The sequence below is a fragment of the Rattus norvegicus genome, chromosome 12 (assembly GCF_036323735.1).
Source record: "Rattus norvegicus strain BN/NHsdMcwi chromosome 12, GRCr8, whole genome shotgun sequence".
NCBI lineage: Eukaryota > Metazoa > Chordata > Mammalia > Rodentia > Muridae > Rattus > Rattus norvegicus.
Window position 1 is genome coordinate 13891630 of NC_086030.1, and position 25154 is coordinate 13916783.

Sequence of the window (25154 nt, forward strand, 5' to 3'; positions counted from 1 at the left end):
TTCCTGTACTGACTTTCTTTAATGATGCACAGCAACATGAAGTACAGGCCAAACAAACCCTTTCCTCCCCAACTTGCTTTTTGGTCATGGTGTTTTGTCACAGCAGTGGAAAACCTAACTAAGATGGTTTCTAAAACCAGTTTAGATGCCAATGCATCAGAGAAGTTCAGATACATCACCAAAGTAAAAAATTGCTGTCATTTAGAACATACTATAATCACACCCCAATAACAGTTTAGGCCACACTCGAGTACCTTCCAGAGTCATTCTCTCAGGACCTATTTCTAAGTGTTATGTATCAAAAACTGCTAAAAACTGGAGTTACACCAGCACTCTATCTCTTAGAGCTTCGTGTACTTACATCCTAAGTAACCGATCTGCCATAACACAATGCAAGTGCTTGGACAGGTCACATATAAACCAGAGACATAACCAGGGGTTACTCTGACAGAGGACCTATGCAAAGACTTCTCAGAAGTATCATCGAGCTGGGGTAATGGCTCAGGGCTCGGGCACTCTGATACCCTTTATTTTCCTGGATACTACTGAGGAGCCTGAAGATCAAGGAACAGAAAAGTTGGGGAATGTTCACTTTGATGACTTTCATGACTTGTATTAAACTGAAGACAAGCTCACAGCATAACAGGAAATGCAGAGGGGGATCCAGTGAGGGCTGGAAATGTAGAGGGGGGGGGTCCAGTGAGGGCTGGAAATGCAGAGGGGGGGTCCAGTGAGGCTGACTGGATCAACCCTTGTAAAACCAGCTAAGGCCACTTAAGGCTTCGCTTTTTTAAGTTGTTATTAAAACTCACATTGCTTTATCCTTTTCTTTTACAATGTGTTATACCAAATCCTCAGGTAAACAAATTTCAATTATTCAACTAGGACACTATTTCCCTATTTCCCATGGGGAAATAACTTTATGATAAAGGATTTTACAATGTACTTCATAATAAAAGTTCCACAGGTCTCATCATATAAGAAAGGCATTAAGCATAACTGTACTTTAATACTAAGTCTGAATGGTTTTTCAAAGTCTGAAATAAGTAAAGACAGAACAATAAACACACTAGGAAGTCTACTGAACATATTTATATGGTGGGGAGGTTAACTGATCAATGTTATACAATACATTCTGCTCTGCCCGAGGTAGAAGATTAACATCTTTGACTTAAACCCGCCAAGGACAAATAATGAGAAAGGCATAGAAATACTGAACTCAAAAAGACTCGCTCATTCTCCTTCTTAACAGATTCTAGCTTCATCTTGGGTGCTGTGACAAATTCTATGACCAAAAGCAACTTAAGGGGAAGAAAAGGTTTATTCCAGCTTACAGGATACAGCCATCACCGAAGGAAGTCAGGCAGAAACTCAAGCAGGAATATGAAACAGAAATTCAGAGACCTGCTGCTTGTTGGCCCACTCACAGGCTCATGTTCAGCTAGCTTGCTGCTGCTGCTTTTTTTTTTTTTTTAAAGATTTTTATGTGTGTCTGTGTAAATAAGAATATGTACACATACACAAGTGCCCGTGGAAGCCAGAAGGCATCATAGTGCTATGAACTGAACTCAGGTCCTCTATAAGAGTAGTGCTTTTGAAAGAAAAAAAAAAAAAAAGAAAAAGAAAAACATACTTTGGGGATTGGGGATTTAGCTCAGTGGTAGAGCGCTTGCCTAGCAATCACAAGGCCCTGGGTTCGGTCCCCAGCTCCGGGGGGGGGGGGGGGGGGGGGGAAGTAGTGCTTTTACTGCTCAGTCACGCCTCCAACCCTTAGCTAGCTTTCTCATGTGACCCGGGACCCCCTGCGCAGGCCTCCTACGTTATAACTAAGACAGCCCTCTGCAGACACAGTTACACATCAATCTGATCTGGACAATTCCTCAACTGAGACTCTTGCTTTTGGTCCTATCTTTGAGACAGGATCTTACTTGGCAACCGTGGCTGGCCTGAGCTTGACTTATAGACTAGGCGACCTTAAACTCGCAGAATCTACCTGTCTCTGCCACCTGAGTGCTGAGATTAAAGGTATGTGCCACCATATCCTACTATCTACACAATTTTAAATTAAAAAGATTTACTCACTGGTTTCAGTAATGATCAATGTAAGCAGTCAAATTATAAATAAATGCTAGTATAGCATTCTAAGCTAACACTTGAACAACATGAGTTTGAGTTCTGCAGGTCCATTAATATGCAATTTTCTTAATATTTACATGAGTGTGAAAAAGTTGCAGATGAACTATGTAGTCTAGAAATATTTAAAAAATTATGAAAATATTAGGTACGCTATGAATGCATAAAATATCTGTAGACTATAGCTTGTCTCCTACTATAAAATGCATACATATATTACAAAAGTTTAAACTTATACAAGTTCTGCACTAATTCTAAACTATGTAAGATCATTAAAGACTGAGGGCTGTCCTCAGATGTAGGCTAGAGCCAAAGCTCTGTGTAGAAGTCTAAGACCCATCAGCCACAACACTAGGAATATCTCTCACACAGCAAGCACAACTCCACACGGCTTTGTTCTCTTGACCCCAACTTTCTTATCTGCTCCTTTCCAAAAGAATTAAAAACAGTTTGAGAAATATATGATCCATAGCTGCTATATCTACATTATTTAGTTCATGCATAGAAAACTCAAATAGGAAAAGCCCACAGGTAACCTGAAGAATCTTGGGCTTTCCAGGAAATTAAAGAGACTGAGAAAAGCTACAGACTTTGTGTGTAGTTTTAGGAAGGCCAAAACCCACACTCCTTTGTAAACTGCAAAAGTCTAATTCAGTGCTGCACAAGAAAAACAAACTTATTGAGGGTCTCAGGACAATGCTGACAACATCCTGAGATAGTGTTCAGGAGCTCCTGAAACAGATATAAGCTTTTTCATTATTTTCTGTGAAGTAATCAAAAACAAGAATACAACATTCTACATGCAAGCAAAATCCAGACTGGAAACTGTTCTCTTCCCCCTGAACCACCAGCAGAGCCTTCTCTCTGGGAAAAATCAGAGTATGCCACTGATAATCTTAATAGTCTAACAGCCATACACCCTACACCACATTCATCATAAAGAGAGCAGGAAGCTGCTTGACAGAAGTATTGGAAAGATAATAGGACAAACTGTATGCTGTATTAGCTAAAAAAAATAAATAAATAGGGGGAAAACTACCCATAATTCTTCATTTCACACCCCTCAAGAACTTATCAGAGTAATAGTCTTTCATATTTTGTGACATTATAAATTAATTGGATAATTTCACTGTGGAAGGAACATCTACAGTGCAAAACAAATCACTACTTTAAATGTTCCTCTATCGTTCCTCTTTAAAATCCCCAAGGTCACCCTTATTCAATAAGTAGACCATAATTAATTTGGACATTGTTTATGGACGCGTCTTTATTTAAATCAAGTCTGATTTTCTGAAATCAGAGAGCACAGAGGTAAAAACACAACTGTCATCTCAAAGAAGGTAAGAGGCTGTTTATTCTGGAGCCAAACTAATTGACTATGTCCTGGGAACATAGGCTCAACTCCAAATCAGTTCCGTGATGTTTTATGTAACAAAACAAATCATAAAACACTTTAAAATGCATTGATGGGAACATCAAGAAGGCTGCAGGTCCCTGCAGAGCTGGGGAGTCTACACCATAGACCCTGATGCTGTCTGAAGACCTGCTTAGGGTGGTAGGAGCCAGGGGTCTGGAAGGTTATATACAGAGGTGGGTAATAAATGGCTGGGGCAGAGAGCTACAGGTAGCCTACGATAACTTTCCATTTGAACTTGCAACACTGCAGTGTCTCCACACCACTGAAGTTCTTATCAAGTCAGTAGTTGTGGTTGCAGCTTCTTTTCTGCAACTTTGTCCTGAGGGAAAAGATCCACTGACCATTGCAGATTTGTTAAGACCAAATCCAAACACCCGTTCAGAGTTCCGGAAGCAAAAGCTGACAGGAAGACTATACAGGCAATGGAAGGAGGAGGGACAGACTCAGGATCTCAGGGCTGTAAACAGACTGCATCTCTGTCCTCACATCCCCATGGGGAGCACAAACGCAACACTTTTGCCCATGTTTGTGGAGACAGCCTTACTGTTCATACTGTACTAGAACTCACTGTGGAGTACAGATTGGCCTCAAACTCAATACTGCTGTCCTAGACTCTAAAGCACTGAGATGACAGGCTACACACCACCACCCCGATGCACACACATTATCCTAGCTTTACCCCCCTCTCCTGAAGGCCGAAGGCTGCATGTATGTTCCTGCTTATCTTCTTTGATGAGCTGTCCCTTGGGGAAGTGAGCACCCTCCATATTTTCAGCAAGTCCTGGAGCAGATCCACACTCCTGGCTTCTACTCTAGGGAACCATCTAAAAATTGAATAAGCTAACTCTCACTGTGCACCTTCCCAACCTGGCTCAGAGAAGACGCGAGGCAACCTCAGGAGGCAGACACCTAGTACTTGTAACTAAGAGATAATGGCAAAGATTCACTGACCATCTGAGGCAGATGTAACTTGAAGTTTTTCAAAACCTATTTTTAATGATGGTTCTTAAATGACTTAACCTCCTTTTTAGCTTACCACCCACCAGAGGTAGTGAGAAAGAAAGGATACAGGGGAAGTAGACCTGTTTAGAAAGGTTCTTTGGAGCAAACTGTGCTGTCTGGAAATCAGCAGTTCAGTTCACAGGTTGGCAGCGGCAGCTCGATCCAGTCGTTCAGATACACCTAGCAGTCCGTATCAGTAGAGTTGGGATAGCAGCACGAATCAGCAGCCTAGGCACAAGTCAGCATGAGGACGAGGAGGGATGCCGGCAGTTCTCCGCTGTGCTTCTCTTAGGGAAGCAAAGATCAGCAAAGATTCGAGATCCAAAGCGTTACACAGTGAGCTCTAAGCAAACCAAGCTCAGGCTCTATCACTGTCTGTAGAGTCCTAATTATACCCTTCAGATACCACGTGTCCTCCACAGGTCTTGCCTCAGGTGACATCACTCTGTCAATCACCCTGAGCCCACAGAAGCAGCAAGAAACCGCAGCACAGCACCTGAGGTTTTTGGGCATGCTTCTCTCTAGAGTCCTGACAAATGCAATCAACTGCAGTGTAAGGTGGACCAATACATGTGTGTGGTTAGCACAGAATCCTTCGTCACGTGTCCTTTCATGTGCTTGCTTTAGCAGAACGTCCTCTCTGTGTCTGCTTCAGTGAAACATTCCTTCACGAGTCTGCCTTAGTCTTTCACATGTGTCCACTTCAGGAAAACACTCCTTCACATGTTTGCCCCAGCAAAACACCATCCAACTGACTTTCCAAAGAACTTAAGTTTCCACTTCGGGCAGAAGGTCAGTCGCCATTGTTCCATAATGGGTGGGTATTAAAGGGCTTAACTAAGTCTCCCATACCCAAGATTCTTTCCTGGGAACAGATCTTTACCAATTTAAAATGAGGACTTAGCAGCTTCCTTCTTTAAATTTATCTAATTATAAAAATTTCCAGCTACTTATACATGAGATCTGACCTTTGTAAAAGTTTTGGCACTACTTCTTGGAATTTAGAACAAAAGTCTCACCACCCAGGGACCAATCACTACTGCCCATTCCTTCTGAGACAGGCAGAAAACACCCATAAGTGAGGCTTCTATTCATCTGATCTCCAGGTCTTTTTAAAGTTCTATTTTACTTATGTGCACGTATGAGTATATGCCACATGGGTGCAGCAGACCAGAAGAAGGTATCAGATCCCATTGAGGCGGGGTTACAGACAGTCATAAGCTGCTGGATGTGGATTCTGGAAACTGAATTCAGGTCCTCTGGAAGAACGGTAAACACTCTTAGCCACTGAGCTATCTTTGACGGCTGGTCTAAAGGTCTCTAAACTCCAAGGTCATTCATACTGTACAATCTTTGTTGCTCACTGAAGAAAACACACTTAAGCAAGAAGCCTCCCTTATATAATATCCTATGACTTCCTCTCTCCTGTATTTCCATTCACTCTATAATATGTCACGGGGCAGGAAAATGACAGTTGGTTTTCACATCAACCTGCCAAAAAAATCAGCACGCTGAGTAGAAGCTGTCCTGACTGCTTGACTGATGTGGAAGAACCTACCCTAGCACACATAAAGGAGGACTAGGCCAGAAGAAAGAAAACTTGCCCCTTTTCAAGCCTGGCCCTCCCTGTCAGAGAGCTGATTTACCCTGTTGCTGCTGCCACTACCTTCACGGATGCCAGAACTAGCACTTGCAGGTTTGTGCTACTGACTAGAGACCCACGGCTCACTAGGAAACTTGTGGGACCAGACTGCTCAAGCAAGCAGCTCTGCGGCCTGAGCCAACTGCCAGGTTGTCAGCATCCCAGTGAGATGCAGCCTTCCTAATGCTGAGAGCCTTGAACACAGCTCCTCAGGTGGGGACCCCCAACCCGAACATTATTTTTGTTGCTGTTTCATAACTGTAACTGTGCTTCTAATCTGAATTATAGTGTAAGTACTTGCGCTCGCCAGTGGTCTTAGGCCGCCTGTGAACGGGTCGTCTGACGCCCTACCCACCCCACTCAAAGGTTGAGAACTGCTGCTCCAGAGAATGTCACTGCAGCGTACCAGTGTGCAAGAGCTATTCAGTGCATGACCCATTAATATGCTCCCACAGCTACGTAGGTTTTTATATTTCTAAACAGTGGCTTAAAAATATACACACCTAGTCACCCCACATCCCCCCAAAGTGGCTGCATGTGACCCATCGAATCTAAATGTTTAGTCTCTGGCTTTCCTCAGGGAAAGTTTGTTCATCCCTGCTACTCTTCTACTTCCTAAAAAGGGAGAAACTAGTGCTGATAAACTATGCCCTATATAGACATCAGAAACACTAGGAAATCCAGAGTTGGTTGGTTGTCATAATTTAAAAATTAAGTAAGAGGGCCAAGTCTATAGCTCCCTAGCAAAACACTTGCCTACCACAGCCTAAAGTCCTTCCCCTAGCATTACAAAACACGCTTCTGGCGATCTCAGAATGGTTCTTTGTGGTACCAGTGATTAAGGAGTTGAATCTGGAAATGTATTAAAGGTATATATTCTAGTGTGGAGAGATTGATGGATGACATCATCTATCAATACCAGGAAAGCTTTTTATTAAAACTGCTGAGCAGGAGAAGATCCTGGCCTCATTTCTCACAGCATAATCCATGATTAAGATAATAAAGGTCACTCAGACACGAATCCAAAGACCTCCTAATATTTTCATATAACCATTCCCCCACCACCACTACCCCACTAGTCTGTGTGTTTTTAATGTGTTCTTTATTCTTCTGTTAGACTTCAGTCTTTCATTGATGGAGATCTACAGCTCAAACAGGAAGTTGTAAAAAGTAAAAAGCCTACTAACAACGTACAGGCTGGGGATGTGAGGGTGCAAGACCAGAACCAGAGTCTGGGCAGGAAACTTTGGAGTTCAAGACCTGCCTGTGTGACATAGTGAGAGCTTATCTAATCAAAAGAGGGAGAAGGAGGAGAAGCCCTTATCCAGTTTTGTGTTCCCAGCCTGAAGGGTGCTCCTACCCATTCATTTTGCAAAGCACCACCAATATTCAAGAAAAGTTGGAAGAATGGGAGAATTTGGAGACTACTATTAGTAAAGTCTGAAGGGGGCCTTGATGCCCTGCAGTCTAGAGCAAGACTTGTTGAGGCTTAATCACACCCCAACAGTCAGCCAGTACAGACCAGCCACATTAGGAATGTTATCTTCAATTGTAGATCCCACACTAAAGCAAGAAGGCCTGGCCAAATACTGTCTATGAAGGAGCATGCTGCTAGGCTAAGGTCTGTTATCACCAGTATCACTCTGTTCTGTGTTCCGCAGTAAAATACTGAAGCCAGGAGAACCTGATGGGTGAAGTTTGCTTCAGCACAGTTCTGAAGGACCACGTTTTATTTAGTTCACACTTCTGCGCTTCCAGGGTTATATCTGGCCATGCCTTCTGGCTGGCAGTCTTTGAGACAATACAGAACATTGCAGGGAAGAGGCAGAAGTTGAGTTTTGGGCTAATCTCTCTCCCTTGTTTGATAAATCCACCTGCATTCTGTGTGGTGATTTAGTCCCAAGGTCCCGGTTCTTAGACACACTCAGGTGCGTCTCCACCTTTTTACAGCCTCACGATAAAAGTCACCACCAGGACCTTGGGAATGACTTCAAAGCACACATTTTCCTTTTGGGAGCTACCTAGCTGCTTTTGTGATGAACTCATTTTCCAGGGAGCTGAACCCAACTGTAAAGTGTTTTTTACAATCTCTGTTGCTCATGGAAAATATGATTCCTCTCTTCACCAAAGGAGCATCTGTGGGTCCTTCACGGGAGCTAGCTTTGTAACTTAATTCACACAAGCAGGCTGCGGACTGGAGGACGTTGGGTGTGCGTCTAGAGGAGACTTCCCACTCTTGCTGAGCTGAAGACACTGTCAGCAGCTCCTACTGCTCTGCACTGCCCTGCCATGGTCTGGAGCCTCCAACTAAACAAATCCTCCCTCCCTTAAGACGTTTTGCCAATGTCTTTTGTTAAAGCCACAGGAAAGTAACCAACAGTGTATTTATGCTACCTACACATTCTTATGTTTTTATATTCTGTATGATACAATGTGGGTCTTAAATACACATATAAATCTAAGTTGTTGGAGTAGCCCAAATGACTTGTAGAACACAGTAGAACTGGGTTTTAAGGGGAAAGCCCTGAGGTCCATCTTAGGGTAAAGAGACAGACTTAGGATTTAACTTAAAACTGGGACTAAAGGAGAGAGAGAAACATACTATTAAGCAGGCTTAGCCAAAGTGTGGTCTTGTTTTTATCATTTTCTCAGTTTGTTTCCACAAGATGGTCCAAATAAGTCCCCACTGCCTGAGGGGACTGGCTCCCCAGGAAATGAACATTCCTGCAAGGGGCAACCTCTGTCCTCACGGATAAATGCAAGTGGACACATAAACAAAGGAATAAAGTTAAGCAGAATACATTACAGGTCTGGTGTCATCAGTGTTCAAAGACAAAACATCTACCTACGGATTTGGCGGAACTTCTTGTGTTTGTTCTGTATTTATAGCTAGTTAAAGCCAAATTGTTTCTAGATATGATGATGGTTCCTGACATTTAATAATAAAACTTTGACTTGGTAGGACCATACAAAGTCACTCCCGCACACATACAAAAGAAAATGTAATTTAAAAAAATTTTAATACATACTTCAAAGATTTGAAGAACTGTTGGGAAGCATTTCCTGCATCCTGCTGTCTATAAAGTATTTATCTTTAAAATATTTGTTGATACTCGAGTGGTAGCTGCTTGGAGAGAAGTCAGGTGGATATGGTAGAAGAGGCTTTTCTTTATAGCTCCTTTCCCTTCTGAAGCACTGGTTGTGCATGGTGCAGCCTCCTGGATGTTGTCATGAAGAAGACTTGGCCCTTTCCTGCGGACAATGCAGGCTGCAGCTGGTTCATCTGGATGATCCGCCGAGCATACTTGTCAGATGAACTAATAATGCAGGGATTCAGAAACCTGGGTCAGATCACCATCCATGACCCCCTTTGGTGGGAATCTGACTTTGGAACATGCTTTGCAATGTCTTCTCAATCCAGCCACTGAGAGGGTCGCCACTGGTGCCTGTATATAAACCATGTTTTGGCATACATTACAGTCCAAGAGACCAGTTCTGTTGCTGGGCAGAGTAAGAATGGAAAATAGAGTTCAACATGGCAGTGGTTTTGATTTTCATTCAACTCATGAGGCAACTATCTACCAACCTTCTTCACTTTCCCAATTTGCTTCAAATGCCAAACGGCCGCTGACTGGCTCTGTGGCCGCTCTCACTTGGTCACTGTCAGCCTCTGATGCACCTCGGTGCTCTTCATCGTCAGGGACTCCTCTCTGTGAACCATCTTCACCCAGCACCGCTGTGCGTCCTTAGCGCTCCTGGTCAGAGGAGCCAGTGATGTTCCCAGCTGTCTCTGCTGCTTTACAACCCGTTTTCAACTCAAATAAGAAAATAGTTGAATTTGCTTTTTGTCTAACGTCATGGCCATAGGGTAAAAGAAATATAAACACTGAATAAGAAGTTATTAGCAAAACAAAGAAAGGTACATTCAACTGACGCATACAATCACATTTATTAAGAATTTATTCTAGGGGCTGGGGATTTAGCTCAGTGGTAGAGCGCTTGCCTAGGAAGCGCAAGGCCCTGGGTTCGGGCCCCAGCTCCGAAAAAAAGAACCAAAAAAAAAAAAAAAAAAGAATTTATTCTAGAATGAAACTACAAATTTAACAATACAAAACCTGCAATTAGTTTTGCACAAACCACAAAGGTAAGCATACTGACTACTGTGGACTGAGGGTTGGAACTCAGGCATCTATACCCCCAAGTCCACAGAGGCAGCACTCACAAAAGCAGAGAAGAAAACCAAGTATCCATCAATGAATGAAACAATGAACAAAATGTAGCAAGCACTATCCTAAGAAGGGCCTCAAAGACAGGAGAAAGCAACCAAGACACCACACCATGTACTCTTTAGGTGAAGTTGTTCAGAATAAGCAGTTCTAAGAACAGACATAGACTGAGGGTCGCCTACCTCTAGGATTAGAGGGAATAGGAATAACTGAGTCCAGGGTTCTTGTTTGGAGCGGAGAGGAGAGAATGGGGCAAAACTCTAAAATTAGATGGCTATGATAGCTGCAGTTTACTGTACCCCTTTAGGGTACTATTGAATAAGTCTCAATAAAGCCCTAGGGACGCTCCATGAGCAATGTGTCTATCTATTATAGCTTCTTGGCAGCATTCTACAGGTGGTACTTTCTCCACGAAGGTAACTAGCATTTGACTACTTAGTACAACAGGAAGAATCAAATTAAACCTTAAAAGTAAACTAGTAGCCATGTCACCCATAATTGCAATACATCTTTCATTAAAGAAAACTGTAGTTCTCCTGTGAGACAGGCGGGTACACTGGACTCGGTGAGCAGTCGCCAGTGTAACCCAAGCAGATGACACTTGTACTTGCTTAGCATGTGGCAGCACGGAAACAGCGCCAAGCTGAGCGTGTATAACTGAAGGCCCCACTAACAGGGCAGAATTTAAAGATAAGAGGTGAGGTGGAGGTGTCCATCTATAGGTAAATGTGTAAAGAAAGTCCACAGCAGAAATAATTCAATTGTAGAAAAGTTAATTTATGACATCTGTACTAAAGTGGATGAAACTGGAGATTGTTGTGCCAAGTGAATACGCCAGGTTCAGAAAAACAAGTGTCCAAATATCTGTTTTCTCCTGTGTGGAAAGTGAACAAGGAGTAGGGGCAGATGGATGTAACAGAGGGTAGATGAGAGGAAAGAGCTCTAAAGGAAGAAGGCAGGGACAAGAGAGTACTGGAATACATGTCATGAAAGTAGAAGGGGGGCGCTTTGCAGAAAAGCAGAAGGGACCAGCAGGAAAAGAAGCCTTGAGAGGGCACTCGTAGACCTGAAAAAGAGCAAATTATGCATGTATCAAAATGTCATGGCAAAACTGAGTTTTGTTTGTTAGTTCAAAGTTTAATTACAAAAACCATCAGGGGCTGGAGAGATGGCTCAGTGGTTAAGAGCACCGACTGCTCTTCCTGACGTCCTGAGTTCAAATCCCAGCAACCACATGGTGGCTCACAACCATCTGTAATGAGATCTGATGCCCTCTTCTGGTGCATCTGAAGGCAGCTACAGTGTACTCATACAATAAAATAAAATCTTAAAAAACAAAAACAAAGGGGCTGGGGATTTAGCTCAGTGGTAGAGCACTTACCTAGGAAGCGCAAGGCCCTGGGTTCAGTCCCCAGCTCCGAAAAAAAGAACAACAACAAAAAAAACAAAAAACAAAAAACAAAAAACACCATCAGAAGTTCCTTAGCAATAGTGACCTTTCTGCTTATCAATTAGCAAGGCTTACTTCTGCATCATAAAGGGGCTTGGGTTCCCATCCTATGAATGCAAAAAAGGCCAGCACTAAGTGGAACTAGGAAAGGAGACAAGAACCAGAACAAAGCCACAAGCAATATGAATCAGAAAAGTCAAGACAAGAGGTGGAGACATGGAGAAAATGAGTAGGAAGTCATCACTGGGCACATAAAATGGGAGCAGGACCAAAGCCATGCAATAGGGTAGAGAGACGACCAAAGAGTCAGGAAACAGATCAGCATTACATAGATGTGGGTGCCATCTGAAGAGTAGCCATCATTTGTGATGGAAGTGAAGTATAGGTAGCAAGAGGATGCAGACTCAGATGCCAGGAAAGCACGCACAGACTAAGATGTGAGAATAGTGAAATGACCGTAAGTTTAGACGACATGACTCTTCATCCCATAAACAACCTAAATATGCAGATCCATTCTAATGTGGGGAAGTAAAACACAGCACAAAATCTCCGCAAAAGCCATCTATCTCAACACTTGTGAGTTCCCAACTTCCGTGGTCACAACACAAAAGGCATTCTGTACACATCTGCCCTCTGAGGTACTTACTCTTGAGGTTCTGATGTGACTACAACTGTGCCTAGTTTCCAGAGGACACAGACTGTAGCTTCATGGCTGGAGTGCTAGCCTAGTATGCACTAAATCCTGGTTCTATCCCCAGTCATGTAGACCCTGTCGCAGTGGTATGATCCTGTAATTCTGTCAGGGGTCAGGGTGTTTAAGGGATCAGAAGTTCAAGGTCACTAGACAAAAGGTTTAAAAAAAAAAAAGTCTAACTTTGTGAATACAACCAAGGAAGTTTTTTGTTCCCCTTACCCTCTTCGATGGATGTAATCTCTACAGCTTGCCAAAAGTATCGCCCACATCAACAACCTTCTGGGGTGCTTTGGACACCTGCAGAGTTCCCCCTCTACATCAAAATGAACTATGTGCAGAGAGAGGTGAGGTGAGACATTCAGTATTGTTTTCAAAGCTAGAGAATGAAACCCCAAGTGTACGTTTGTTTCAGATTTTATATATGTGAGTACACTGCAGCTGTCTTCAGACTCACCAGAAGAGGGCATCAGATCCCATTACAGATGGTTGTGGGCCACCACGTGGTTGCTGGGAATTGAACTCAGGACCTCTGGAAGAGGGGTCAGTGCTCTAAACCACTGAGCCTTCTCTCCAGCCCCCAAATGTTATTTTGATTAGCCTAGTACATTAACATTATTTTATCTGTGGAATAGAACGATATGGTAAAACATGTATTCCGCATGCTTACACAGGCATCTAAGTCTAATAGATAGGCCAGGACATGCAATACCACTTTTCACAAATGCATGTGGTTTAAAAGAAGAAAATACCAAGCTTTCAAGTCTATCATTGCAGATCTATGCTTCTATCTGCAGGCATACAAAGAGCCACAGGCAATGGTCAAAGTGAGATTAGAGTGAAAATCCAAGACAGAAGGAGGGGTGGCTAGATTTCTCTGGGTATCTTTCTGTACAGTTTGAATATTTTATTAAAAGAATACATTAATTTTTAAAATCTAATTGCATTCAATAATAAAAATACACTGCCTTTGATCTGCAATCCTATCTCGACAATTTAACACTACATTGGAAAACTACATGGGTGTAGTTGACATCAAGTGACAACTGAAAAAGGTAAATTCTGAAGACCACTTAAATGTCTAGCATCAGAGAAATAGTTAACTAAATACATATTTATATGCATACACAGCAATATTCTACAATATTAAAACCAATTGAGAACTATACATTTATGGAAATGAATGGTTTCTTAAAAGTTTGCTCTTATTCATATTTTACATATGTGTGAATTTGTGCTGTGTTCTGAGCACACATGTATGCCCTAGCATGAGCAGTCAGTTCTCTCCACCAGCTGAGCCATTTCACCAGCCTAAGGTAGTAACTTTAATGAAAATATATATGGCTATATATGCTCTTATCTGCTGTTCCTGCCTCTAGAGCCGTTCCCTGGCATAGTACCCAACACCCTAACACTTCTCCATGACAACTGACACCTGACTGCTGATCTGGGGAGTAATTTCCACTCCCAGTATACTTCCTGAAGGCAGGAAGAGTCCACAGTGCCCCCCACCCGCCTATCCTGAGGAGACACAAACATTTCCATGTGCCTACTGCTCTAGCTCCATCTGTCTACCAGTACACGTCACCTGAAACCAAGCGGACCAGTAACTCCTGACGGAACAGAGCAAACCTTAGCCATCCCACTGGAGGAGTGGTGGGACAGTTCCCAACCTAGCAGATCTTGCTCCTCAGCAGCAAAGTGGAGAACTTTAAGCACGGCATGGACTTTCTGTCAAATTTTCTCTAGCAATCTTTCCACATCCGCTTTTAATTAACCCAAGCAAGACCTCCCTCCCACACACTTTTCCCCAGTTTATTTTTATTTTATTTTTTAAATTTATTTATGTATTTACATGCCAAATGCTGCCCACCCCAGTTCCCCCTTCCAGGATTCTTCCCCATGTCTCCTCCCTTTCACCTCTGAGAGGGTGCCCCCCCACCCCAAGTATCCTCCCACCCTGAGGCCTAAGAAAGCAGCCCTCTGCTACGTATGTGCTGGGCCAGCCCAAGTGCGCTCTTTGGTTGGTAGCTCTGGGGGCTCCCAGGGGTCCGGGTTAGCTGACACGGTTGGTCTTCCTGTGAGGTTGCCAGCACCTTCTGAGACTTTGATCCTTCCCTAAGGGTTCCACGGGGTCCCCGACCTCCGTCCAGTGTTTAGCTATGCATATCTGCATCTGTCTGTCAGCTGCTGTGTGGAACCTCTCGGAAGACAGCCGTGCTAGGGCTCCTGTCAAGCAGGACCCTTTATCTCCTTTCTTTTTCTCCTCTCTGCCTGACAGCTTTAACATTTTATTAGCCCGATTCACATGCCAGGATAAGTCACTCAGCTCGTCCAGAGCCTCTCCTACCTTGCAAAGATCGTGACCCACCATGGGCCTCACCAAAGCCACAGAAGCGAGTATGTGTTCCTGCTCAATAGCGCCTTCTTGACTCAGGTGATCAGTGTTCTCACTGGCTCTGCGTCCAGCCTCTTTCACCTCAGTTCCTCACTAGTACTTTAACTCATTTCTTTCTCTTCACCGTTTAAGTATTCCTACTGAGGCAGGAATAGAGAAACTACAAGAACGTGAGAGGAAGGACCCTGTCATCCCAGAATCTGATTAAAGGCTGTCCCTAGCAGGGAAGTGTGTATTCCAGCACAATTTGAGATTCCTTTCATATAGATATTTTAGGTTAGAACAGCAGTGAGCCAGGTTAAGTGTACGTGATCTTGGGTAGAGTCTTATCTCTTTCCTCCAGACACTTCCGCTAACAGTAAAGATATGGCTCCTCCCAGTATCCCTGGGGGCTGACTTTTACCTTGCTGACTGCAGTTGTCTCAGGTGCCCCCAGGACCACTCAGTAATAAGACATTGCACCTTTAAGCACCGCCATAACCCTGTACGCGATCACTGTAAAAACAATGAGCTGCAAGTCTCCCTCGAAGAGCCCAACCCATACTTGGTTATGTCTGACTTTCCTCTTTCCTTTTCCCCTAATCCTTTCTCAAACCTATACTAAAATAGCTTTAAAACAATCTCTGACTTTGCTTCATGCTGGCTAATCCTGAAAGTATTTTCAGCATCACAACCATGAATCCTACCTAGTTTGGTCTAAGTTGAGGGCCCTAAAGCTCTAGGCAAACTACTTGGTCTGCTGAGAGTGACGGTGGAGAGCTGTGCCTCCTTTACCTCCACCCCAAAATGCTGACACTGTGTTCTTCAAACTTTTCGATCCCAAGGAGCTCTTCAGCATATCTACTACGTAAATTCCTCCCTGCCCACTCCCAGTTATAAGACACGGCAAGTCTACTCCATTCAGTGCACCAACAGATGAACCTGTGCGCTGAGGCTTCCTCCCCGCCATGAGCACTTTCTGGCACAGCTGAGCCTTAGCTGCTGTCCGGCACCATCACCTATATCTGAAGCAATGCAACTGCTGTCATGGCTTCCTTAGAATCCCATTCCACATATGCTGGGCGTACTGGCTGGTTTTGTGTGTCAACTTGACACAAGCTGGAGTTACCACAGAAAAGGAGCCTCGGTTGTGGAAACGCCTTCATGAGACCCAGCTGTAAGGAATTTTCTCAACTAGTGATCAAGCAGGGAGGACCCAGCCCATTGTGGTGGTGCCATTCCTGGGCTAGTGGTCTTGGGTTCTATAAGAGAACAAGCTGACCAAGCCAGGGGAAGCAAGCCAGTGAGTAACATCCCTCCATGGCCCCTGCATCAGCTCCTGCTTCCTGAGCTGCTTGAGTTCCAGTCCTGACTTCCTTTGGTGATGATCAGCAGTGTGGAAGTGTAAGCTGAATAAACCCTTTCCTCCCCAACTTGCTTCTTGGTCGTGATGTCTGTGCAGGAGTAGAGACCCTGACTGAGACACTGGGCCACCTGAGATATCCCCAGGCTCATCAATAGGCTTGACAGATTTCTCTAATTCTCCACCTTCATCTATATGTCTTAATCACTCACAGCACGGGCTAGTACTGCAGCAAGAAAGATGTCAGTCTACACCACACGAGAAGGAGCATGACTACACTGTATACCTCACGGAGAAGGGATCCCACTCTACGCCACATAGCGATATGCACACAAGTCTATGTGCACTCAGATGCTAAGTCCTGAAACTGTTAGCATTGGCTGCGTGCTTCTGCCCTCCAATCTCATCGTGGTTTCTATGCAGCCTCTGGAAGCCCAAGTGTTGCATGACTTCTACTGAAGAGTCTAATTCTGTTTACTCCAGACAGCGAGGGCAACAACATATCAAACAAATTATCCTACCCAAGTCTAGTTTGGTAAACTAATGGGTTTAACTGGGGTTACTTAGAGGAACATAAAGAAATTTACCGGTAGCTGTGCCACTCAGAAGCCCATCCCCAGGGAGAGGAGAGGCTCCAAGGCCTTCAGAGTCCTCCTCCTCTTCCAAGAGGCAATGTTAATAGGCCCCATCCAGTGAGGATCTCAGAGTCCTGTGTCATCAGAACTGCTCTGATTTCAAGCAAGTCATGTTCACAGAACACCACAACGAGGTATCAAAGCACCCAGAACAAACCCAGGATGCAGGGCATTATTTAAACTCCAGCATCACTTTAGGTGGGCTTTTTTTTTTTTTTTAAGATTTATTTATTGAAGACTGTAGCTGTCTTCAGACACACCAGAAGAAGGTATCGGATCCCATTACAGATGGCTGTGAGCCACCATGTGGTTGCTGGGATTTGAACTCAGGACCTCTGGAAGAGCAGTCAATGCTCTTAACCACTGAGCCATCTCTCCAGCCCTTTAGGTGGGCTTTTAATTTGTTTAAAATACTTCAAGTCAACCCAGACAACTCATTCCCCTCCATCTCTGCATCTCACAAATCAACTAGTACCACTGGTTCTTCCCCTCACTCCCTGACCCAAGCTGCCATCACATCTGGGCTATCAGCTTCCTAAGCACAGTTCCCCATAGTCAGTTACCAAAACATCTCTGTAAACTGGTTACCACTCAGCTTAAAAGCCCACAAATGTTCCCACTACCCCAGAAGAAGTCCAGAAAACAAATTCAAAAACACACTTACACCCCCAACAACAACAAAATCATTTCTTTTTACTTCATGGACAATGGTCTTTGGCTTGCAAGTATGTCTGTGTGGGGGAGTCAGATCCAAGGGAACTTGAGTTATAGACAGTTGTGAACTGCCATGTGGGTGCTGGGAATTAAACCAGGGTCCTCAGAAAGAGCAGTCATCTCTCCAGCCCCTCCCAACATTTTTTAAATGCCTTTCTTCCCACCCCACCCCCACCCCTCTGTAGGATCAGCACTGGGATTGTGCCCATTGCTTCACCTTACCAAGCTTCTCCTCCACACTTCTGCACATGCTACTCAGACATCTCCAAAGGTGGAAGCCTTCTTCCATGTAACTCACAAGATCCCAAAACTATCTCAAAAAGAATCACGCAACAACTTGACTAGTACTTATTACTGTGGGCCCTTTCAAGCAGACTGCAACTCCTCCCCAGTGAAGAAATTCTGAGTGAGGCATTGTGGCACACACCTATAGAATTCCAGCACTTAAAACACTGTGGCTGGATGACTGGGAGATTCTGGAGGACTGAGAGGCCAGTCTGAGCTATGTGGCAAGACCATGTCCAAAAGCAAAGAGAAGACTAAGTAGCCATGGCTCACAGCTTCAATCCCAGCACTCGGTAAACAGGCAAACCAGCCTGGTCTACAGAGTAAGTTCTAGGACAGCCAGAGCTACACAGAGAAACCCTGTTTTGTTTTTGTTTGTTTGGTTTTTTTTTTTTTAAAGGTGGGGGCAAGGAAGGGAAGAGAAGGAATGAAGAAAAGAAATAATCCTGGGGCCACAACTAATGCAACCTATCCAGTTACACTGTCCCTAGTCCCAAATAGTCACTGCTCATCCAAAATTGATGTCCCCTGTCTCCTCCCTAGTAGCCACTGACCATCCACTAGCATAGCTTCTAGTCACCTGAAATGCCACCCTTGCACCCCTAAATGTAGATTGGGTACCTGCATGACAAGCTATAAGATCACCCTTTTGTAAGATTACCCCTACTGGAACTACCTGCACTCCTCAGAAGTCTGTAAAATTCCTCAAGAACTAATCACCTGTATCTGACCCACGAATAGAATCTAGCGAATAATCACTACCAAATACATTATAGGAACCAAAAGTACAGAAAGACGCCAGCTAAAGAAAAGCCCAAATGATCACTACCAAATAATTAACCTGTGTAATTTTACAGTTCAAATTGTTGTCGGTAAAAACAACGTGTATCTGGCTCTGTGTGTATCTTCTTCCTTGGAATCAGGTAGAAATTCAATTTTGGAAACTGATTTTAGGGAAATGTGTAACTGGGTAGTAGTTAATCTAAATAATCATATGAAGGAAAATAAACCACAAGTTCAATGGCAACGTGGGTTCAGAGATCAACTCTATCTCTTAACTGCAGAAGTAGGGGCTCGATCTCACTTCGGCGGACTCACTAAAGTGTTAGTTCAAAGACCCTGAACACCCACTTGGACTCTAACGTTTGCCGTTGCTTTTGTGTTTTCCCGGCTCTATCTACTCAGGGTATTGATACAGCCACCCTAGCTTCTCGTGCTATTTTTAGAAGGCACTGCATTTCTACTCTACTCTAATATGCCTTACGTTCTTAACTGCTGCAACATTCAATGATTAGCAAATATGAATTTCAGGTGTATACACACATACACACACCTGTCACCATTTGGCAACATGCCAGCACCGTAGGTCAACTGCTGCCCTAGAAGAAATCTATACCCTCTCACCCATAAATACTGAGAACCCTGAAAGATATACAAACATTAACTACAGGTACACTCAAGTAGTTACAGAACGAGCCAATGCAGGACAAGCTATGTTTTGTGGGTAAAAAGTGATAAGATTTTGAGATGTTGCTGTTTCGTATAAAGACAACACAGGACTCCTAAGCCAGAGGGAGTTCTAGCCTGGGAGAGCGAAGTGCTCTGCACTGACAAAAGCACCTGAAAGGGTTTACTCCTGCAGTCACTGTGACAAACCAAGGTGTGCCCGTCGCCCTGGCCGAGTCAACCTAACACAGTCCTGCACACGAAGGCATCACTGCCCCTAAACAAGCGTATCGACTTCAATCTGTGTCAGCTGCTTGGTGACTCAGAAGTTCCAATCCCAGGTGTATGCCTAGGAGAACCGAAAACACAGCCAGAGTAACTCATACATGGAAGTTTATAATAGCACTGTTCACAACAACCCCACGGTGGAAACAATTCGAACGTCCAACTGGTGAGTGTAGATTATCCACATAATCCTCAGAAAGGCGAATAGGAGCTGAAGGAGTGGGGAGATATGGAATAGCTGGTAATGGTCACTTGGCTTCTTCACAGACGAAAGGTTTGGGAATATTAACAGTGTTAATGGCTATGCAGCCTGTAAATACAGTGAGAAGGTTGGATTTTATAGATTAGGACACACCTCAATTCTTTTTTTTTTTTTTAAAGATTTATTTATTTATTATATATAAGTACACTGTAGCTGTCTTCAGATACACCAGAAGAGGGCATCGGATCTCTTTACAGATGGTTGTGAGCCACCATGTGGTTGCTGGGATTTGAACTCAGGACCTCTGGAAGAGCAGTCAGTGCTCTTAACCTCTGAGCCATCTCTCCAGCCCCCACACCTCAATTCTTAACAGAGTTCCCAGCAATTTTCCTGCTTCAGTGGACCTGAAGATTCTATCAAGGCAGCTTAGGACAGCAGGGGCTTGTTTAAAGACCTTAAATTTTTTTAAATTGTGTGTGTGTGTGTGTGTGTGTGTGTGTGTGTGTGTGTGTGTGTACATGCCTGTATGCTTCATGTGGAGGTGAAGAACAACTTCAAGCAGACTGATTTCTTTCCATCATGAGTCCTGAAGCTGGAACTTAGGTCAAGCTTGTATGGCAAGTACTCCTAATCAGCTCAGCCATCTCACCGGCCCAGTTTGGGACTTCTGGTAACCGTCTTAACAAATCCCGAAAAATCACTGACACCCAGAGGTCAAGTATTAAGGTCAAAATAGCAGGTTGGGTGGAGCTGGACAGATGAGCTGGTTCAGCAAGCAGCTAAGAGGCAGTTCTGCCCCTGCAGAGGACTCAGGCTCCTTCCCAGCAACATATGGTGGCTCACAACCACCTAGAAATTCAGATGTCTTCTTCTGATCTCTATAAGCACCAGCACTCATATTTACACACACACACACACACACACACTAACAAGTAATGAAAATAAGCTGCAATCCTAGCTCCAACTCTCTGTGGAGACAAAGCGAGAGCGCAACAATCTGATATCCAGAGCCACAGGCAAAGCTGGGCTGTGTGTGGCAGCTCCACAGGAAGGAGAAATTCCTGAATCAGACACCTGGCACGGAGAGGCTGCCTGGACTGCATGATCAACAGCCCTCTGATGGAAGCTGCTGCAAACACACAAGTAACCCACGTGGTGCATGTGGAGGACCCTATTCCCACTGACAAAAATAAGGGCGACCTCATTTATCCCAGCCAGGGAGGAGAGCATTGGTGGGGCTTGAACTACTACTACACACAGCAAGCCCACAAAAGAAACTGGAAAAGAAAGTAAGCCAGAAAAGCGTGGCAAAGAGCTCAGCCCCACAGGGCTTTGCAGGAAACAATAAAAAACATACTTTCCCTAGTCCTCTCTAAATGACCATCCGATGAGCTCGTCACATCTTCCAAGAGTCAAGCAAATACCACTGTCTTCCAGAGTCTTTCCCCACACTATCCCAAAGTAATTCAGAGCTTCCTTCCCTGCATTACAATTAACATTATAGTGCTGATTAAATTGCTATGATTTTTTTCCAAGTTTCTTTTCTCAGTAGATATTTCCTCCAGTAACTCAATGTTTCACTCTCGTTTGCCTTCCCAATGTTTCCAACAGTAGCACGCAGAGAGACCCACTAGATATCTGCTGAATAGATCAGTAAATGAGTTTTTCAAAGCTTGGAAGACTCAGTCAAAGTAAAGCTCACATGAGCACGTTCCAAATGAAGCCAGCTTGCCAACCTTACAAACTAAGAAGCAAGCAAAAGAAAAGAAAAGAAAAACCTGGATTCTAAGCATCAAACCTGAAAATGACAAAAAAAAAAAAAGTGCTAAAAACGTACCACTCAATGCCACATAGGTAAGTCATGCACCGTAAACATTATGCTTGTCCCCTCCTATCACATTTTTAAAAGGTTATAAGGAATATTCATTAATGCACATCCAAGCTATCCAAAGAATCAAAACTGCAATAAAAACTGAATCAAGAGTCCATCATGCTGGCTCCCCAACAGCAGACACTGTAGGGCAGATACTAGCCCAAAGCTAAGGTGGCCGATGATGGGGAACTGTGTTGTCTTTGGGAGTTGTCCAATGAGAACCAGGGTTAACACATGAAGAGATGGCTCAGTTGAAGGGTGCTTGTTGCTCTTGCAGAGGACCTGGGCTAGATTCCCATATTATGGCTCACAACCATCCATAACTTCAAGCAATCACATAATCACATCTGTGGTGCACACTCATACACATAAAATAAATTTTAAAAAGGCACAAGAGACTGAAGAAAGAAGATTGCTTAATTTGGAGACCAGCCTGAGCTACAGTAAGTTCCAGGTCAGCTTGGGTCAAATGAGTCAGCAAATCCAATGGTATCCAAGGGGTCAATGGCAGATGGAATGTTGTCTTGGAGCCTTCACATTCATTTTATGAAGCATAGTGGTTAAAGGCATGTGCTCCACACCACAGCCGGACACAGTAGCCCATGTCTTTAATTTCAGCACTCAGAGACTGAGGTAGGAGGACCTCCATGAGTTCCAGGCTAGCCTGATCTACAGAGCAAGCCAGGCATGGGCTCCAGAGTACACATATGGCAAGGATATCCTAAGGTCCTAACGGCTATGCTTAGCCATGTACTCACAGGACAAACCTGCTTAGCTTTCAATGGCGTGGTTTTCTCATATGTGAATGGAGCATAATAGGGTTGTTCTTAGGAAACTGAATAGATAGTGCTTCAGCCAGGACCTAGCTAGTCTCTTAACAATTTAGCTGCTGTCGTTACCTTTATAAGTTAATTTCTGAATCTTCCCAAAGTTTCCTTTTTCTTTTCTCTCTCCCCCTGCTTCTCTCTTGTTTCTATATTCTTTAGCTTACTGAATAAGGCTATAAAGGATTAGGAATACTTTTGTGGCACCAGGCATGGTGTCCCAAGTCCCCAGCACAAGAAGCAGAGGCAAGCAGATGAGTTCAAGGATATGGTCTACAGTCAAAGCTGCAGTCAGACTCTGTGTCAAAAAAAAACAAAAACAAAAACAAAAACAAAACTAAAAATAAGAAAAAAAATTCCGTGGGTGTTTTCCAAAAAACTCTTATTCTAAGTTGATTTTTCTAATTTTTACACACACACACACACACACACACACACACACACACACACACCCCTACCTCAGGGGTCTGCTAGGTAGTCCAGGATAGCCTAAACTGTCGATTTTCCTGATTTAGCCAGCAAAACATTCAGCTAAACACAAATTAACGTTTTAATTGTACAAATGCCCAGTGACTGACTATATTGAGAAACAAGTTTTGCTTAAGTTTTCCATTCTTTCATACTTACATTTGGTTGCCTCTGTTTTTTAAAAGGAAATATATATCGCTTCTCGGCCTTTTGGCTAAGATCAAGTGTAAAAGGAAATATAATTGGCTTAAGAAGCAGCCACATGCTCATCCTTTCTTTCCCAACCCTTCCCCACGCCCTCTGCCCCCTATGGTGTACTCTTTCGGTGTTCAGAAATAAAAGACACTATCTATTCATGGCACATTTAAGAACGAATTAGAGGCAGCAGTGGTGGCACACACCTTTAATCCTATCGGTTGGGAAGCAGAGGCAGGTGGGCTCTGAGTTTGAGGCCTGCCTGGTCTACAGAGTTCCAGGGCAACATAGTGAGACCCTGTCTTGAAAAACCACACACACACACACACACACACACACACACACACACCCCAGAAGAATTAATTTCAAGATATATAGTGTGCACTTATTTTAACTCTCTCAAAACCTGAAATAAGCATGATTATAAAAGGCCCTTTATCTTGTATAGTCATGCTTTAAACAAAGTACTTCCTTACTCCCTTTACTCCTTATGATGCGAATTTTTTTATCTGGCATATAATATACAAGAAGGGTGGTATTACTAACTCACGATGCCACAATCATTAAGCGATTTCCTAAGCTTGAATAATTCAACAAGCTAATTCCTCTAGTCTAGATTCTTTACCCCATATTCTGTTTACTGGACAGCTGAAAGAAACATTTTCATGTATTCGTTTTAACAACCAAATATGTCCAAGCAAAGGCATCCCCATTATTTAACTTTACTGCAGGGTTCCAGATTCTCTTTAAAGTGTTATTCCTGCCCAAGTTCCTTGAGGACTGGGATATCTCAGTGGCAGAATATACCATTTAATTTGAAAGTAAATCAATACCAGAAGCAAGTGACTTGACCATCTTACTATAGAAGATTCAAACAGCCACAAATGGCATTACACCAAGTCCAAGAATGCATAAAGTTGTGCTTCACTCAAGTATGTCATAAATACAATGTAGCACATTAGTAGCCTGGCCATATAAACAAGCCAAATGGAGTATTCCCTGCGGAAACCAAAACTATCCCAATTCGAAAACTCTCTTGACATTTGATGCGCTACAAAAAAGAATTTGGTTCATCACAACAAACAGAATCATTAAAGGTTGCTGGAAAACAAACCCAAAGGATTACAGCTTAAAAAACAATCCCCCCAAATGCAAATACTCATTTGCAATTGCCACAGATGACTAAGAAATACACACTAACAGCAGCTATTTGAAGCTATATAGTTTCTTCTGAAATTATTCGCAATAGCCTAAATGAAAACCTGATCATCAAGATGTAAAAGGTGTTTAAAGCATCTCCCTCTATATGCATATATACTTGAAAAAAAAAATAGACCACACTCAAACACATTTGGATAGTTTATTAGCTTAAACTGATAATTTATAAAACTAGAATTGGCTGTTTTTATAAGAATAAAATATAGAAACCACTCACATTTTTTTTTAAAACAAATGACAGACTGGTCAAATGTACTATAATATCAAATGTCATGGGAGTGAAGATTTTATTACCATGCCCCAAACTACATAGCACTAAGGGATGGAGGATGCTTTAGCCCTTCTGAAAATTATTATGCAGTAAATTGATTTGGATAATTTCTTTAAATATAATTCATTAATATTGATAAAACAAATCTAGTTAGACAAGAATTAATGAGGGCTCTGGATGTCCCTGCTTTATACATTCTGCGAAAAAGGTTTTAAACCTACAGGGCACCCAGATCGCCAGATTGCCCATCCCCTCCTTTCTGCCCAGAGCTGCATGGTTCCCTGTTGCACAAAAGCACTGAAATACATGATAAACCAGGAAGCTATTCCAGTAAAGCGAAGAGAAGTGTTTAATAAACAGACACTTCCTTTTCCATTATCCAGACTCGGAAAGTATGTATAAATAAGCTCCCTCAAGAAGGACTTACTCCAGCTTTA

General features: G+C 43.2%; 2 protein-coding genes across 9 annotated transcripts in view; both read right to left on the reverse strand.

The window, feature by feature from the left end:
* Hint1l2 (histidine triad nucleotide binding protein 1 like 2) overlaps positions 1-25154 on the reverse strand; it is an 865401-nt gene that overhangs the window by 109369 nt on the left and 730878 nt on the right. The gene's annotated exons all lie outside the window — the stretch shown is intronic.
* Cdk8 (cyclin-dependent kinase 8) overlaps positions 1-25154 on the reverse strand; it is a 67994-nt gene that overhangs the window by 40606 nt on the left and 2234 nt on the right. Inside the window, exon 1 of one of the 8 annotated variants that reach the window (XM_039089688.2) lies at positions 9224-10261. The exons of the other annotated variants lie outside the window; for them this stretch is intronic. The gene's annotated coding sequence lies outside the window, so the exon portion shown is untranslated. Of the gene's footprint in view, positions 1-9223; positions 10262-25154 lie in introns of those variants that run through there. 8 annotated transcript variants of the gene reach the window in all.